Here is a 17,439-nt window from a genome sequence, read left to right as displayed (position 1 = left end):
CTTTGCATCCTGGTGTTTATCACAGCAACGGAAAACAAACTAGGACATCCACCCAAGGTCTATGGAAACGATATATACTCAATTCAGAATTATTTTATCATAATGAAAGGTTATAAAGTACATTCCAAAAAAATGTACACTACTGAAAAATTAAACTCTGGTCACTGAATCAGTTCGTCTTCTGATTTAATTGCTAAAACAAAACTAAAAAACAACTCAAAATGTATCACAGTAGGCTAAGTTCCTAGAACATCCATTTGTATGCTGGACTTCCTTCTTCAATATTACTAAATAAATAAAATGATCCTGTATTTTAGAAAACAAAAAAAAAATTGGAAGAACTCAATTTTTAAAAATGTATACAGGGCTTTGGGAGGAAAATTGCAGATCCAGCAGAAACATACAGAATAATATACCCAGACAGTTGCTCCAACCAAACAATGGATGAATGACAATGGGGTATTTGGACTATATCTTCTTTGAACTGTGTTTTATGGGCTAAGCTTGGGTAAGTAGATTGTTTATGGGCAATAGAATGGCCAAATCCATTATCCAGAAGAAGGACCCCGAATCTTAATCTCAGCCATTTCAAATATGCTTTCAGAAAAAGAAAAAAAAATTATTTCCTTGCTGAATAGGACTTTTACTTTCTTTGGTGAACTTTCCACGAAATTGTAGTGCAAGTATCTGTAAACTGGTTATAAGTAGCTGACTATGAAGGTTGGAAAATACACCCTTAAGTAACACTAAGTCTAAAACAGGAAAGTGTGTTCACTGAGCTATCTGGACAAAGCTACAAATGGTACGTTTGAGTAGTGCTGGAGTCAAAAACAAAGACCCAGAGCACAAACAAGGTCCCCTGAGTTGTCCTTGCTGTTCCCAGTTGCCCGGTATGATGTTTTGTACATGCTTAGCCCAGGGAGTGGCACTACTAAGAGGTATGGCCTTGTTGGAGTAGATGTGTCACTGTGGGTGTGGGCTTTAAGAGCCTCAAACTAGCTGACTGGAAGTGAGTATTCTCCTAGCTGTCTCCAGATGAAGATGTAGAACTCTCAGCTCCTCCTGTACCATGCCTGCCTGGATGCTGCCATGTTCCTGCCTTAATAATGGACTGAACCTCTGAACCTGTAAGGCAGTCCCAACTAAATTTTGTCCTAATAACACTTGCCTTGGTCATGGTTCACAGCAGGAAAACCCTAACTAAGACACCGGGCTAAATCTCCAGGCATACAGAGCATCAGATCACGTGAAAGGCCTCAGCTCCCTCCCCATACTTCCCTTGGACCTTCTCACTTGCGGGGAATGGTGGTCACTTCACTGTGAAAGCTAACACTTCCCTATCAGCTCCCTTGCTTTCCTCTCACAGAGCAAAGCTGCTCCTTGAATTCTCAGCCAGCCAACCTTAAGACAGTTAGCATTCTGTCTAAGCTCCACCCCACAGTTACCTGGCAACAGCCAGGTAGGCCTGACCCACTATAAAAGGGGTTGCTTGCCCCCTCCTCACTCTCTTGGTCTCTTGCCTTCTTGCTTCCACTCTGTCCCCTAGTCCCCTTCTCCCCATTCCCTTTTTCCCTCTCTCTCCACTTGCTCATGGCCGGGCTCTACTTCTCTCTTCTCTTCTCTTCTCTTCTCTTCTCTTCTCTTCTCTTCTCTTCTCTTCTCTTCTCTTCCTCGTCTCTTCCTCTTCTCTTCCTCCTCTTCACTTCCTCTTCTCTCTCTCTTCTCCTCTCTTTTCTCCTCCCTCTTCTCCTCTTCTCCTCTCCCCTCCCCTTGCACCTCTCTCTCTCTCTCTCTCTCTCTCTCTCTCTCTCTCTCCTTCTCTGCCTCTCCTACTCTCTTAACTCCCTTCCCCATGCCCTTAATAAACTTTATTCTATACTATACCGTCCTGTGGTTGGTCCCTCAGGGGGAAGGGATGCCTTGGCATGGGCCCGCTGAGGCACCCCCTTCCCCCATACCTCACCACGCCTCTATAGAATATATCTCCCTTCTCTTTATCTTTTTATAAACACATCACAGACCCTGTCAGACATGTCCCCTGGTGTTCATCTGCTAGACCCTCTTTCTCCATATTTGTATCTATGTGGACAACAACTCTCCGAAGCGACAGTACGTCACTCTAACCAGGCCCACCATGCCTGCCCTGAGCTACTGCTCTCTTGCTCTGTCTTGACTCACTTCTGTAGGTAAAATCTGGCAACAGCTATCCTGTGGGAGACTGTTGGGTGAGGGACTAAGACTTCTCACTGAGGGCCCAGAGCTGGTGCTACAGTTCCAGCAAGTTGGTTATCACAGAGCCAATAGCTTAACCTTGCAGGAGATCTGCTACCCAAACTACCAAACCGAGGCAGCTCCCAAGACCCAGCTTTCAGAGACTGCGCGATAAAAAAAAAGTTATTATGGGAGCTGCGCTCTGAGCACTGCACATCTATTTCTGCGCATCATGGTTGCATTTTGTCCACTTGACACAACCCTGGGAAGAAGCCTCAGCTGAGGAATCACCTCCATCAGATTGGCCTATGCAAATGTAGACGGGGCATCTTCTAGATTGACAGTTGATGTGGGAGGATCCTGTCCATTTCAGGCAGGACCATTTACTGGTAGGTGGGCCTGCTTGAGCAAGCCAAGGAAAACAAGCCAGTAACAACCTTCCTGGTTTCTGCTTCAGTTCCTACCTCCAGATTCCTGCTTGAGTTCCTGTCTTGGCTTCCCTCAATGATGGACCTTAACCTGGAAGCCAAACAAAATCTTTTCTTCCCTAAGTTGCCTTGGCCAGCATGTTTTTACCACGGTGGTGACTGTTCATTTGTTTCAAGACACTCTGGGTGCTTTGTGGCTTGGACTGGTCCTTCTCCCTCAGCTTTCCAGCCTCTGGGATTGCAGGTCAACAGTGGAATTGACTGTGCCTGGGTCATTCACTTCCTCTTGTCCCTCCGAGGATCTTCTGTTCTCGGCTTTCCTGTTCGGTGTCCCTCTTTGTGTGAGGTGACTCAATTCTACTTTTTCTCCAAAACAACACTGATATGGGAAGGACACTCCTGAGCATTTCAAAGAGAACCCCACAGCCAAATGGTCCCAACCTGTGGCCACAGAGAGAGAGAAAGAGAGACAGAGACAGAGAGACAGAGAAACAGATGGGGGACAGACAAAGAGAGACAGAGACAGAGACCCAGAGAGACAGAAAAACAGAGAGACAGACAGGGGATCAGACAGAGAGACAGAGAGAGACAGACAGACAGAATTGCCCATGAAAAGCGAAGCTCAGACGCCTGTATCCCAGCCCCCTTCACTCATACTGGGGCAGTGTCTTAAGTTAGGGTTGCTACTGCTGTGATGAAACACCATGACTAAAAGTAAGTTGAGAAAAAAACAGTTTCTTTGCCTTACACATCCACATCACAGTCCATCATCCAAGGAAGTCAGGACAGGAACTCAAGCTGTGCAGGATGCTGGAGGCAGGAGCTGATGCAGAGACCACGGAGGGTGCTGCTTACTGGCTCGCTTCTCATAACTTGCTCAGTCTGCTTTCTTACAGAACCCAGGACCACCAGCCCAGGGATGGCCCCGCCCACAATGGGCTGGGCTGTCTCACATCAATCACTAATTAAGAAAATGCCTTACAGGCTTTCCTACAGCCTGATCTTATAGAGGTATTTTCTCAATGAAGGGTCCCCGCCTCAGATGACTCTAGCTTGTGTCACGTGGGTGTAAAGACAACCAAGCACTGACAGAATGGCTGAGTAATCTGACCCTGGGATAGCGGTTTAACGGGGCGCTTGGGCATTCCGTGAGGCCTCGCAGTCCCTCCTGTTACAGCTTATCTCTCTACTTCACACCATACTTCTCTAAAGCAACGATTCCCTAGCCACCGTTTCCACCTGCAGCTCATTCTTTGCTCTCACCTTCACACCTTTCTTTTGAATTCATTCTCTGAAATTGCTCTCAGACGTTCAGAGGTTCCTAATGAGCTTCCTGTTGCCACAACCAGTGACCATGGTAGGGAGTTTGGGTTTCCCTGAAGCGCGGTGAGTGACCAGACAAGAGGCTTATAGTTGTTAAGAGCACATGGGTGAGACTCCTGCGAGCAAGATAAGGAGGAAGAGTGGGGGCTACTGTGGCCAATACAGAAAGGAAATGGCAAAGTATTGGTGAGGGAATTCAAGGGGAAAGAGTTGGAGTTCTGTTTTGTTTTGAGCTCAAAGCAATAGAATTTGCTAGTGTGTTTCTGATAAAAGGGGAAAAAATGGAGAGAATTGAACGTTACTTTTAAGTTGGGGCTTGAAAAACTGGTAGCTACTAGTAATGTTATTGAGGCAAAAGATCTGAAGAGAATAGGTTGGGGAAACAGGTCAAGCTAAGGGACATTAGAAAACAAACGGTTCTTCTCTGAAGAAATCTGTTTCCCCCTTCTCAGAATTCTTTAGTCACCTGTAATTCTTTGTTTAAGGTTGCACCCTCAAGGTCTTTCTCCAGTCCTCTTCAGCTTGTCCATGGTTGTTGTCCTTGATGAGCTCATCGGTAGACAGTCACATTAGTAAGAGTTTATGGGTTAGCCTCTGTCTGTCTGACATTAGTAGGCGACAGTCGCATAACAAACTCTGTGCTCCTCTGGCTGTTGCAGTCTTTCTGCCTTCTTTTCTACAATGATCCCTGGGCTTTAGATACAACAGTGTTTTGTAGATAGATCCACTGGGACTAAGCCCCATAAATCTGCATTTCAATTGGTTGTGGCTTTCTGTGCTAATCTCCACCTGTTGCAAAAAGGAGTTTCCTTATGAGGGGTGAGGACTACAATTATTTGTGGGAGTAAGGATAGGCATTTAGAATTTAGTTAGGGATTATGCTAGTTTGGCGAAGTGGTGGTTGTAGATTCTCCTTCAAGACCCAAGGCTTCACTATACCTAGGTAGTTAAGTTTCTAGCACCAGGCATGAATAGTTCCCTCTGATTGATCAGGGTTTAAGTCCAATTAGAAAGCTGTTGGTTACTACTGAGGTATGTGTACCACTAATGCACCCTTAAGGTTATTATGCCATGTTGGTTGTTGTGGGGGCTCATAGGCATCATAACTACATAGGACTGTTGGTTGCTTACCTGCATACAAGCAACATTATACAAGACTGAGCAATATATATATATATATATATATATATATATATATATATATATATATATCACCAATGGAAAAAAGAGGCCACAAATTTGAAAGACGGCAAGGAGGGGTGCATGGGAGGAAATAGAGGAGGAAAATGATGGAAGCCTATAACAGTCTCAAAAATAAGAGAAGCAACTTTAAAATCTAAGGTAGCGATTTTAGCATTGTGTTAGTGATATGTATTAGAGTATGATAAATAAGATAGAATGCCTGAATATATTAACTACTAATTGTTTGTGTCTATTTTAAAAGCATACCAGTTGAGCTTAAAACATGTATTGATTCAAAATTATTCATATTTTCATTTCTCAGTGGTTATGAAGAAACAACTTACCATAGTTCATCAGTTCTTGAATTCATCATTTAAAAAAAATGTATTCATATTTCTAGAAATTAGGGTTCAACTACAGTTTAATATTACATGAGCAATCAGACACGGGGATAGAGTTGAAACTGGCGACTTGCAAGGAATGTAAGTCTGATTAAAATACCATGGCAGTCCTTAACACAGGATAACACTGGGCTAAGTTTATATCACACTCTAGGCCCAGAACTTTTGGCCTTGAGGAGAAACCAGACCCAGAATACTAAGCAGAGAGAGTCTATGTGCCAGCATCCAATTTGAACACCTGTTACTGCACTAGGTAAACTAACATTCATACACACAATTTAAATCCCCTTTTCATCTCTAGAAAAGCAATCACAGTAGTAGTAGTAGTAGTAGTAGTAGTAGAAGAAGAAGAAGAAGAAGAAGAAGAAGAAGAAATTAATTTCTTGAATTCAAATAACTGAAATATTTGACTTTGGCTTCCTGGACACAGATTAGAAATAGCAAATGATCAGGGGAGTGGGAGATATTCTAAAGGCTAAGCCACAGCAGGTGACAGCCTACCAAGGGTGAATCCAGAACACCCCACCACTAAAGCCCCAGTCGCTCCCAGTCATTCGGGTAGAAGCAGAGCTGGCAAACACCATCAGAAAGTGCTTCCTGTGGGATAGCAGCTGTCTGTGGTAATAATGCAGTATGTCCTCACTAAGAGCCTGCTCTCTACTGGGCACCATGTTTCCACAGTTAAAAGAAGAAATTAAGCAGAAAAAATGTCCAAATCCGTGTTTGGAGATTTTCCATTGAAATTGATTTTTCAAATGCTCTTATTTAGATGGTCACCTCAGTGAAATGCCTTCCTCTCCTCAAAAATGCCTCGCAGAATGATCCCCATTTCCCTTTCAAGACCATCTCATGAGCTGTAGTTGATTTGAGTAGAGATTACTGGTATTGATAAATATAAAGTGATAGAGATTGACTCCTCCAAGATAAACATGAAGGGGCCTGGCGAGATGACTCAGAAGTGGAGTGCTTGCTTGGAAGTGTGAGGTCCTGAGTTGGACCCCACAGCATGTATGTTTTTAAAAGCTGGGCATGATGGCATGAGCTTGTAATACCAGGGCTTAGGAGTCAGACAAAAGAAAATGCCTAGTGCCAGCCAGTCTAGCCGAATCAGTGAGGCCAGGTCGCTGAGACCTTGTCTCCAAAACTGTAGTGGACAGCTGCTGAGGCCTTCACACACACACTCACACACTCATACAACATTCAAACATGCACATACACACAGGCATACACTCATACATGCGCGCGCACACACACATATATACACACTCATACATACATACATTCAAACATGCACATACACACAGGCATACACTCATACATGCGCGCGCACATACACACATATATACACACTCATACATACATACATTCAAACATGCACATATACATACACACACTCTCTCACACACATGCACACACTCATACACATACACTCACATATACACACACTTATTCATACATAGACACACACAGAGACACACTCATATATACTCACACATGCACACCCACATACACACTCACAGACACACAGAGACACATACTCACACACACTCACACATACACACAAACACACAGACACATATTCTCACATACACGCACTCACACACATGCATACACTTGCACATATACATTCACACATGCACACACTTACTCACAAATAGACACACATTTACTCATACACACTCAAACATGGACATCTCTAGCCGCACACTGCTACTCACAATTGTGTTACAACACCTGTGGCAACAGGTGCCATCCACTACCCACCAATGTTCAACTGAAACATGAAATACACAATGAACAAAAAACAGACTTTCGAACATGGGCATCCCTCAAAAAATAGTGTTCCAAGACTTTACGATAAAGTAAATATTTGAAATAAATCAAAAAATTCCAGCATGCACAAAAAAATTGTATTTATACTATAGTACAGTTTCAACTTAATAGATATATCTTAATTTAAAAATACTTTATTTCTGAAAAATGCTAACAGTCATCTCAGTAGTTGGAAAAAATGATGCCAATAAGCTTATTCAGTGCAGGGTTGCCACAAATGTTTGATTTTTCAAAAACTGCAGTCTCTTTGAGGCACAATAAAACAAAGTGCAATTGATAGTCAGATAATTCCTGTGACAAAATACTGGGGTGAGTGACTTAAAAGACTACACAGAGAAACCCCGTCTCAAAAAACAAAACAAAACAAAACAAAACAACATAACACACACACACACACACACACACACGCACACAATGAAACAAAAATCTCCTTTAAAAGCTGGGTGTGGTGGCGCACGCCTTTAATACCAGCACTCGGGAGGCAGAGGCAGGAGGATTTCTGAGTTCGAGGCCAGCCTGGTCTACAGAATGAGTTCCAGGACAGCCAGGGCTACTCAGAGAAACCCTGTCTCAAAAAAAAAAAAAAGACAATGGGATGATTTGCAGTCATGGTTTCTGGAGATTTCATCCATGAATGCTTGGCTCTGCTGCTTTAGGCCGGTGGCAATGCAGAATCATCATGGCAGAACGGCATGGAGGGAACTGCTTGCTTCATGGCAGCCAGATACCGGAAGCCCTTACTACCTCATTCTCTAAGGACCAATCAGTTTAAAGATCGCACTGTTCCGTCAATCATATTGTGCCTAGTTGTAGCTGTTCTATTCAGCTATATTTCAATAGTATCAAAACCCATCGAAGAAGCTGTCCAGGGTCGTTGCCTCTCCTTCGGGTGCAGCAGCCCCAGTGTGCTGGAACAATAAACTCCTCCTGCTTTTCCATCAATTTCCGGCTCCACTCAGGGGGTTTCCCGGTAGCTAAGGCTCAGCAGAGTCTTAAAGTCCTCCTTCAATAACCCCCCACTTCCTCCTAGTTCCCACCACTTCCCCAATAATGCCATCAAATTAATCCCTCAATGAATGACTTTAGATCCCTCATGACTCAATCATTTCCCAAATGCCCATGGACTCACATCCAAGCCTTTAAAAAATAAGCCTTCAGGGAATATTCCAGACTCACCTCTCTATACTCAACCCTGATCCCCAAAAGTGCATGTCTATGTCACAATGAAAATGCCTTCGGTCCATCCCCAGGGTCTCAGCGGAGCTAGAATTTCCCCAAAGTCCAAGTTCAAGGACTTCGCTAAGACTGAAAGCAACCAAAAACCATTCTCAACAATAAAAGAACCTGCTTGTGGACGTTGTACATCGTGGTGCGGAGCCTAGTGCGCACCACGATGTACAACGTCCACAAGCAGGATCTTCCAACTGGTAATAAGGACACATGCTCCACTATGTTCATAGCAGCCTTATTTATAATAGCCAGAAGCTGGAAAGAACCCAGATGTCCCTCAATAGAGGAATGGATACAGAAACTGTGGTACATTTACACAATGGAGTACTACTCAGCTATTAAAAACACTGAATTTATGAAATTCTTGGGCAAATGGATGTATCTGGAGGATATCATCCTTAGTGAGGTAACCCAATCACAAGAGAAGTCACTAGATATGCACTCACTGATAAGCGGGTATTAGCCCAGAAACTTAGAATACCCAAGATACAGTATGCAAAACAGAAGAAAACCAAGAAGGATGACCACTGGGTGGATACTTCATTCCTCCTTAGAATAAGGAACAAAATACTCATGAAAGGATATAGGTACAGAGTCAAAATTTAGAGCTAAGATGAAAGGATGGACTATCCAGAGACTACCCCATTCGGGAGTCCATCCCATCATCAGCCACCAAACCTAGATACTAATGCTCATGTCAGCAAGATTCTGCTGAAGGGACCCTGATATTGCGGACTCTTGTGAGGCTATGCCAGTGCCTGGCAAACACAGAAATGGATGCTCACAGCCAGCTATTGGGATGGAACACAGGGTCCCCAATGGAGGAGCTAGAGAAAGTACCCAAGGAACTGAAGGGGGCTGCAACCCTGTAGGTGGAACAACAATATGAACTAACCAGTACCCCCTGAGTTTGTGTCTCTAGCTGCATATGTAGCAGAAGATGGCCTAATCAGCCATCATTGGGAAGAGAGGCCCCTTGATCTTGCAAACTTTATATGACCCAGCACAAGGCCTGGGCCAAGTAGTGGGAGTGGGTGGGTAGGGGAGCAGAGGTGGGGGGAGGGGTATAGGAAACTTTCGGGATAGCATTTGAAATGTAAATAAAGAAAATAATAAAAAAAATAATAATAAGACTAAGAACAAAAAAAAAAAAAGACTGAAAGCAACCACTTACTGCTTGTGGACGTTGTACATCGTGGTGCGCACTAGGCTCCGCACCACGATGTAAACGTCCACAAGCAGAGCTCACAGGCTCGATTTAAAGCACGCTGGACTTCCAGGGTAGATGATCTCTATCTTACTCTATCTCCAGGCATTCTGGAGCCATTACTGGGGCATGAGGGCTGGAGCCTGGGTTGGAACCATTATCATGGCATGAAGGCTGGCGCCTAGTGTCTTTTCTACTAGTAATTGACTTGCCTGGGCTTGCCTGGACTTGACCAGTTCTTAGGCCTAGTCTCCTTAATTGCTAATTTGAAGTCTGTCATGGAGTCAGCGGAGCCTTCTCAACATACTTCTAACAGGTAAGAGTGGAACAATGTTCTCAGCCCTACTCTAGTCATCTCACGTGGGATGACTAGACAAACAGCAAGGCAGGGCTGAAACCCTGTACACAAGTCCCACAGACCCAGGAAGCTATAACAGAACTTCAGTTTCCACTTTAGCTCATTAAGAATGCTTTCCTGCCTTGGTCACCCTTTGGGAATGTGATACTGAAGAGGTAAGCTCAGGACCTTTGGGAAATTCCACCAGACCCCTCCCCTCCTGGAAGACAAAGGTTATAGAGTACATAGGCACCCCTCTCCTCTGGAAGGGAGAGACTAATTACATCCCTCAGACCACGGGGGGGGGGGGAGGGGAACAGAGCATAGACACATTTCTCAGGGTGGACTGGCCTTTAACTCCTCACAGATAAGGAAACCCCTTCCTTAAGGACCAATCAGTTTAAAAGTCACACTGTTCTGCCAATCACATTGTGCCTAGTGGCTGTTGCTCTATTCTACCCCTAAAAACTGTATAAAAACCGGTCAAATGGGCTGCCCAAGGTCGCTGCCTCTCCTTCAGGGGTAGGATGACCCCGGTGCTTTGGAACAATAAGTTACTCTTGCTTTTTGCATTGATCCCCAGCTCCGAGCTGTTCACTCAGGGGTCCTTGGTAAGCTAAGGCTCATCAGAGTCTTACATCACCATGTTTGTTGTGGCCTCTCCTAGTAGCCAGATCCCTCCTCCTGTCACAGAAATCTCTGCATGCCACCAGTGCAAGACAGTGGCTTGGGGACAGAGGTTAAAATTAAAAGATACAAAGCCTTGTAGGGAAGCTCTCAGTTGGAGATGGCTTGCCTTGATACTTCAATTAGTTGCTGAGACTAAGCTTTATTAGCATAATTAAGTAGTATCCCTATGCATATCAAACTACTACATATACATATACATATTCAAGCTAGTAAATATAAAGTATTCAAATGACCTTGTGCTGAACCTGTTTAAACTGAGCTCTGAGCCACAGCATGAGCCAGAATTTACATTTTGATCAATTAATTGACTCTTCCTCTCTGCCCTGGTTTTTCCTCCTTCCACATTTCCTATTTCCTTTGAAGGACTACGTGATGACGGTGCTTTAGTAAACCTGTTAACCATACCCAATGGCAGCAAACAATGGCACTGTACTATTTATCTGGGAGTAATATTTACACAATTGTTTTGCTCTGGTATCTTGCCTATTCCTCAACAGAAAACTCATAGCATCCAACCTCTCCCCCTTCTTCACACCCTTCTACAATGTCTACCTGACCCTCCCACCTCTACTCACCCTTCCCAACCTGCCAGACCTAGCCCAGGTCCTACATGAGGGTCTGAGCCTAGTCTGGCCATCCCAGCTCATGAAAGATTCCAGGATTCTGCCTGACCCCACCCTGCTTATCTTACCACCCATAGACTCCTCCCATGCTACATCTGACTTCTTCACCAGGGCAGATCTACCCTTACACTCCAGGTTTTGACCAGGATGAGCATCCTGTATACTGGCTGTTCTCCTTTTCCACCTAAGTCAATGGTTCTCAACCCACCTAATGCTGCAACCATTCAATACAGTTCCTCATGTTGTGGTGACCCCCCAACCATAAAATGATTTTTACTGCTACTTCATAACTGTAATTTGCTACTGTTACTAATTGCAATGTAAATATCTGTGTTTTCTGATGGTTTTAGGCTACTCCTGTGAAAGGGTCATTCAGTCATCCAACTCTCCCTCCTCAGAGGAGTCACACCCCACAGGTTGATGAACACTGACCTAAGTCATTACCTAAGTCATTCTCCACCAAATAGGCCCAACCCACCCACACATCCTCTCTTCTGCCACAACCTATTCTGCCCATTTCAGACACAGAACTAACAAAAGGTGCCCACATTCCCAGATCTCATCACAAAACTACAAATATATACTAGAAATCCAAAATACTACAAACACAAAACTTCAATATACGTGCATGCATGTGCGCATGCACATGTGTGTGTATGTGCATGAAATATCAAGCCAGCATCTCCTCTCCAAATCTTACCCATCCCTCATAAATGTTTGCCACTGCCCCAGACTTCCTCTCTACTCACCCTTTGTCAGGCCATAATGAGCAGTTCAAGGTTCTTCCCTGTCTACACAGCTCCCTCCACCTCCACATCTCTGTCAGCCCAAGTCCTACTGCTCCAAGTCTCTGCCGCTTTATCCAGGAAGCCCTCCCTGACTCCTTGCAAGGCCAGTGATGATTTACATTCTTGTATCCTCACAAGATACAAGATACTCCAGGCTCTGCAAGGGTTGGACTGTGGCTGGCCTGGATCGCAGCAACATCTCCAGCATCTAGCCCTCACCACAAGGTGGGCACAGAATGCTGAACTGGCGCTGAGTTTCCATCAAGGGGAATGCCCTGGACCCTTCAGACTGTTACAACAAACACACGGGACAATTCAGAGGCAGCAAAAATAATGCGCTCCTCGAAGTTCTGAAGGCTGAGAAGTACAAGGTCAGATCACTGGCAGATCTGAGGGAGCTGCTGTGAGTCTGGTCATTTGTGGCTCCCTTCCGCAAAGAAGACAAACTTCTTCCTCCTCACAGGATGAAAGGAACAGACATCCTCCAGATCGCTGTCAAAGGGGCATGGCTCCTACTAATAAGGGATGTCTCTTTGTGCCTTAACCATCCGCCAAGACTCCTACCTCTTAATACTATAAAAATAAATAAATAAATAAACATTTAAAAAAATGTTTCCACCTGGGGATTTGGTTTCCACCTGAGTTTTGGAAGGACATAAACATTCAAAATATGCAGGCAGTGAGCCAAATCCATGTGATATAGGACTTCTCTAGAGAAGTGACTGACTGTGTGGACATATGATGGAAAAGACAGATGAGACCTTAAAGAAGTATGCGTTTTCCAGAACATAAGTATAATGATTCATTTACATAAAACTACTTGACAATAGGGAACTATCTAGGGGAGCAGAGGAGACTAAGAGGAGGGGAAGGGGGAAGGAGATATGTGTGAGGGGACATAGTCAAAGTGTGTTGTGTATTTTATAAAACAAGGTCTATAGACAGTGAATAGATGCCGATAAATTTCTATACAGTTGCAATGAACATGGATTCAGAGTGGAGACAGAGAAAATAAAGATGGGAAAAAGCTAAGGGTGGAAATAAAATTAACTGAAGAGCTCGTTGCCTCAGAGAACTGTTTCCATGGTGATTAAGGACAAAATCTTCACCTAGGACAAACATTCAAAAAATGAGATTTTTGAAGATGGAACAGTGGGGAACATCATGGATGAATCGGAATGAGACACTCACTGGACATGACATCATCAAGGTACTGAGAACTGTAACGTTAGTAAAATCAAATGCAGGAGAAACTCAACATTGAAAAGTAGAAGAACAACAAGAGCTGGTTTGTGGCTTAGAACATTTCCCCTGCTATCTCGGGCAGAAAGGATTGGAAGATAAAGACACTGGAGAAGGAGAAAAAAACATTGCCTGAAGCCTGTGAGGTAATGGCAGTTCAGGCTAAAGGGATGGTAAGGAAATGGGTGTTGTCACTGCAACTACTGTCCCAGAAGGTCTCTGTGTTAGGGTGAAGAGCAGAAAACAATAGCCAAGGCATCAGGTGCCAGTCCCACCCTCTGAAATGGGAAAAGAAGAAGGAAGAGCTAATTCTAGAAGCACGAGAGCCACTGGATATACCATCTGACCATACATACAGCATCAGATGTGATGACATGCATTTTTATCCCAGGACTCTGGAGGCAGAAGGATTGGGAGTTCAAGTCCAACCTGGATTACACAGCAATGCTTTGTCTCAACAACTAAAGTATAAATAGGTAGATACAATTCTAAAGGGTAAAAACCAATGCCTTGGGTCAAAATCCCAGCATTCATTTACACTGTGACTACTGATGCTGTTTCCATGGAAGCCCTGGTTTGAATCAGAAATGACCTTGGAGTCTGGGATAGTGCAACTTTGGTCCCAGCTGGTGATGCTGTTTGGGGAGGTTTAGGTAGAGCAGCCTTGCTGGGGGAAGAATGTCACTGGGAGCAGGCTTTGTGATTAAAAGCTCCTCACCACTTCCAGCTTGCTCTCTCTGCCTCATGCTGATGGTTGAGATGTGAGCTGTGAGCGCTCTGCTTCTCCCTCCATGCTGGCCACTTACTGCCAGGCTTCCCTGCCGTGATGCCCGTATCCTTCTGGAGCCATAGCCAACAATAAACTCCTCTCTCTGTGAGTCACTTTTGAATGTGATGTCTTAGCAAAGCAACAGAAAACTAACTAATACAAGCCCCATGGCCCAGCACACAGTGAAGGCTTTCAAGTCTGGAAGAAAAATTAAATTATTAACAAACTTAGACTTGACAAAACTGCTTTGCCAGGAGATTAAAGGAGTCCTAAGTATCATGAAGATTAAATATTAAAATAAATTATTTTATTTCTTAAATAGATAAAATATTATGTGCTCTCTAGTTTTGCATTTTAAATTCTGTTAAGGACCAAAACACTGACAGAACTTGGCTGGCCTCGTGCTCTGAATTCAGGGCAGGAATTAATGCTGCTCTCTGTAACAGACAAATATTTTTAAAGCTTAACAAGTGGATAGAGATGTTTCACCAGTGCAGAGTTCATGCTCATTGCCATCACCGATATTGGCTGTATTTCCAGAAAGTTACTCTCTGGCATCTCAGCTTCTGTTTGCTGAATTCTAGCATTCTGAGACTCACTGAGAAGCCAAACCTGTTCAGTAGGAATCTGCGACTCCTTCCAATCATTACCCAATATCCATGCTAATTACCATGATTTAATTGTGGCTTCTTTCTCTTTTCCAGAATACTTATGAATTATTCTTTGTGTAATCCCAAGGTACATTATTAATGCACATCAAAGAATGGTTTGGTTATAAATATGCATGACCTGCACAAAGTAATTCTGTGTGTGAAATTTCATAACAGGTTTTGTCTTTAATTCCTCATATTGCTTGATCATAGAGGGTTTCAATTAGGCATGATAATTATTTTGTTCTTTAGGGGGGAAAGGTTAAGAAATCGTGGTGTTATAGTCATCAAATGTCTTGGAAATAAAATATGATGTAATCTGTAGCTGTTGTTGAAATTTTCATTCAGTTGTTGTCCTGGCTAGTTTATGCCAATTTAATATAAGCTACAGTCATCTGAAAGGAGAGAACCTTAATTGAGAAAATGCCTTCATAAGATCCAGCTGTAAGGCATTTTCTTAATTAGTGATCAGCTGGGAGAAAGCCAGGTCCATTGTGGTAGAGCCATCCCTGGGCTGGTGGTGCTGGGGTCTAAGCAGCGTCCCTCCATGGCTTCTGCATTGACTCTTGCCTCCAGGATCCTGTCCTGACTTCCTTCAATGATGAACAGTGCTATGGAAGTATAAGCTGAATACACCCTTTCCTGCCCAACTTGCTTTGGTCATGGTGTTTCCTTGCAGCAGGAAAAACCCTAAGACAGACGTAAAACACAGTTTCCTGACAGAGTACATCACGGGTGTATTTGCTACCAACAGTTGCGATATAACATTAACAAGGATTAGCTCACATTATTGAGAGGAAGAAATGTTTGGCATAGATGTAATTAGAATATGGTGGGCTCCCTTCCCATTTGTCTTGTAAGGACTGGTGTCCCTGCTGTGGATTTTTCGTGTTTTTTAAGGCCAGCCTGTATTCTCCTCCCCAACTTACCATGAAAGTGTTCAAGGATCGATGAATTTCTTAAGGCACTTTATTCTCCAGCCTCCAAGACTAATTATTGGGATATTTGCTTATTGTGATTGCAGTGATTTGTAATTACTTTTTCTTCATGATTTTATGCAGTTTAGGTCTAAAACTGGATTTCACTCCAGGGAAATCTAAAAATAAATGTCACTTATTGTTTCACCATTTAGAGAAATAACATTTAATAAAACTTAAATAGAATAGGCTAGAGAGACAGCTCAACAGTCAAGAACACTGTCCACTCATGCTGAGGATCCAGGTTCAATTCTAAGCATCTCTGTGGCAGCTCACGTCTGTAACTCTGATACAAGGAGGTCTAACACACTTTTCTGTCCTCTGTGGACACTGCACGCATGTGGTTTGCAGACATACAGCCAGAAAAATACCCTTACAAACAGAAATAAATAGTTTTTAATGAAAGATGTTAGTAACATAGCTCCAAGGGGGCTAAAAGTGGATAAAAATTTAAGCGTGGGTCAAATTGTAAATTAATTTCCCCCAGGTAATTTATCAATTCAATTGTAAATTAACTAATCAATTCTTAGTAATAATAATAAATACTTGAAGTTGTATGAAAGCTGTTGACCGATTCCCCGACCCCTACCCCAGAATGTGGCGAGAAAATAAGGCATTGAGGCTCACCGTGTCACTCACTGGGGTCTGCAGCACACTGGGCACGGTGTTCACTGATGTGCACGACTCCAATGAGTGCTCATCTGTGTGGTGGGGACTGTTACTACATCCACTGAAGAACCTGTGTAGAAGTTTCTGGAATCCCCCAGCACCATCTGCCCATCACTCCACAGTGGCTCTCCTTCCCATCACCAGACAAGAAAGAGATTGTTAGAGACAGAGACAAGGTGTTCTTCCCATGCCCCTGCACCTTTCTGACCAGAGTATGCCTCATGGTTTCTCTCTTAAGAAAGCTAGAGAACAGGCTAACTGACTTCAGAGAGCTCTTTCTGTGTCCATGTGAAGACATTTGATCCTAATACCATGAATGCACTTGAGTCCTGACATCTAAAAAACCAAAAGCTGTAGTGTCAACACGAGGTACAATGAGGAAAGAACCTTTCCCTCCTGTCCCTTTATTCTGTTCCGGGCACTAATTCTTAGGAGTCTCTTAGCATTTGGCCATTTTCCCCAGCTTTTATGGACTCCTTGGTCAAGAGACACCAGGTTCTGAAAGCCAATTCTGAAATATGTCCCCTTGTGCAGAAATTAGCCATAGGAAACAGTAAGGATTTATTGAGCAGGGACTGCTTCTTTGTCTTCATAGAATGTTTACCGAGTGTTGGAGTCAAAAGACTGGAGTTGCCTAATGATTTCTCAAGAACTCCAACTCAAAGAAACACCAGTCTTCTCTGCGTGTATAAGAAAATCTTCTAGTGGCAGGTATATGGACAATACAGAGGACAATACAGAGAGGACATGCTGGTTAGCCTATTCACCCTGAGCCGTCATCTACTTCTGTTTCCAACCACTGCACAAGATGGTTCTCATCTTGTGACTTGAAGACAGGAATCAAGTCTCCTTTTCATCTCTGCTCCACCCAGTCCCACT

Source organism: Mus pahari, chromosome 9 (assembly GCF_900095145.1).
Source record: "Mus pahari chromosome 9, PAHARI_EIJ_v1.1, whole genome shotgun sequence".
In the NCBI taxonomy this organism is placed as follows: Eukaryota; Metazoa; Chordata; class Mammalia; order Rodentia; family Muridae; genus Mus; species Mus pahari.
Note: the sequence above shows the minus strand (reverse complement) of the source record.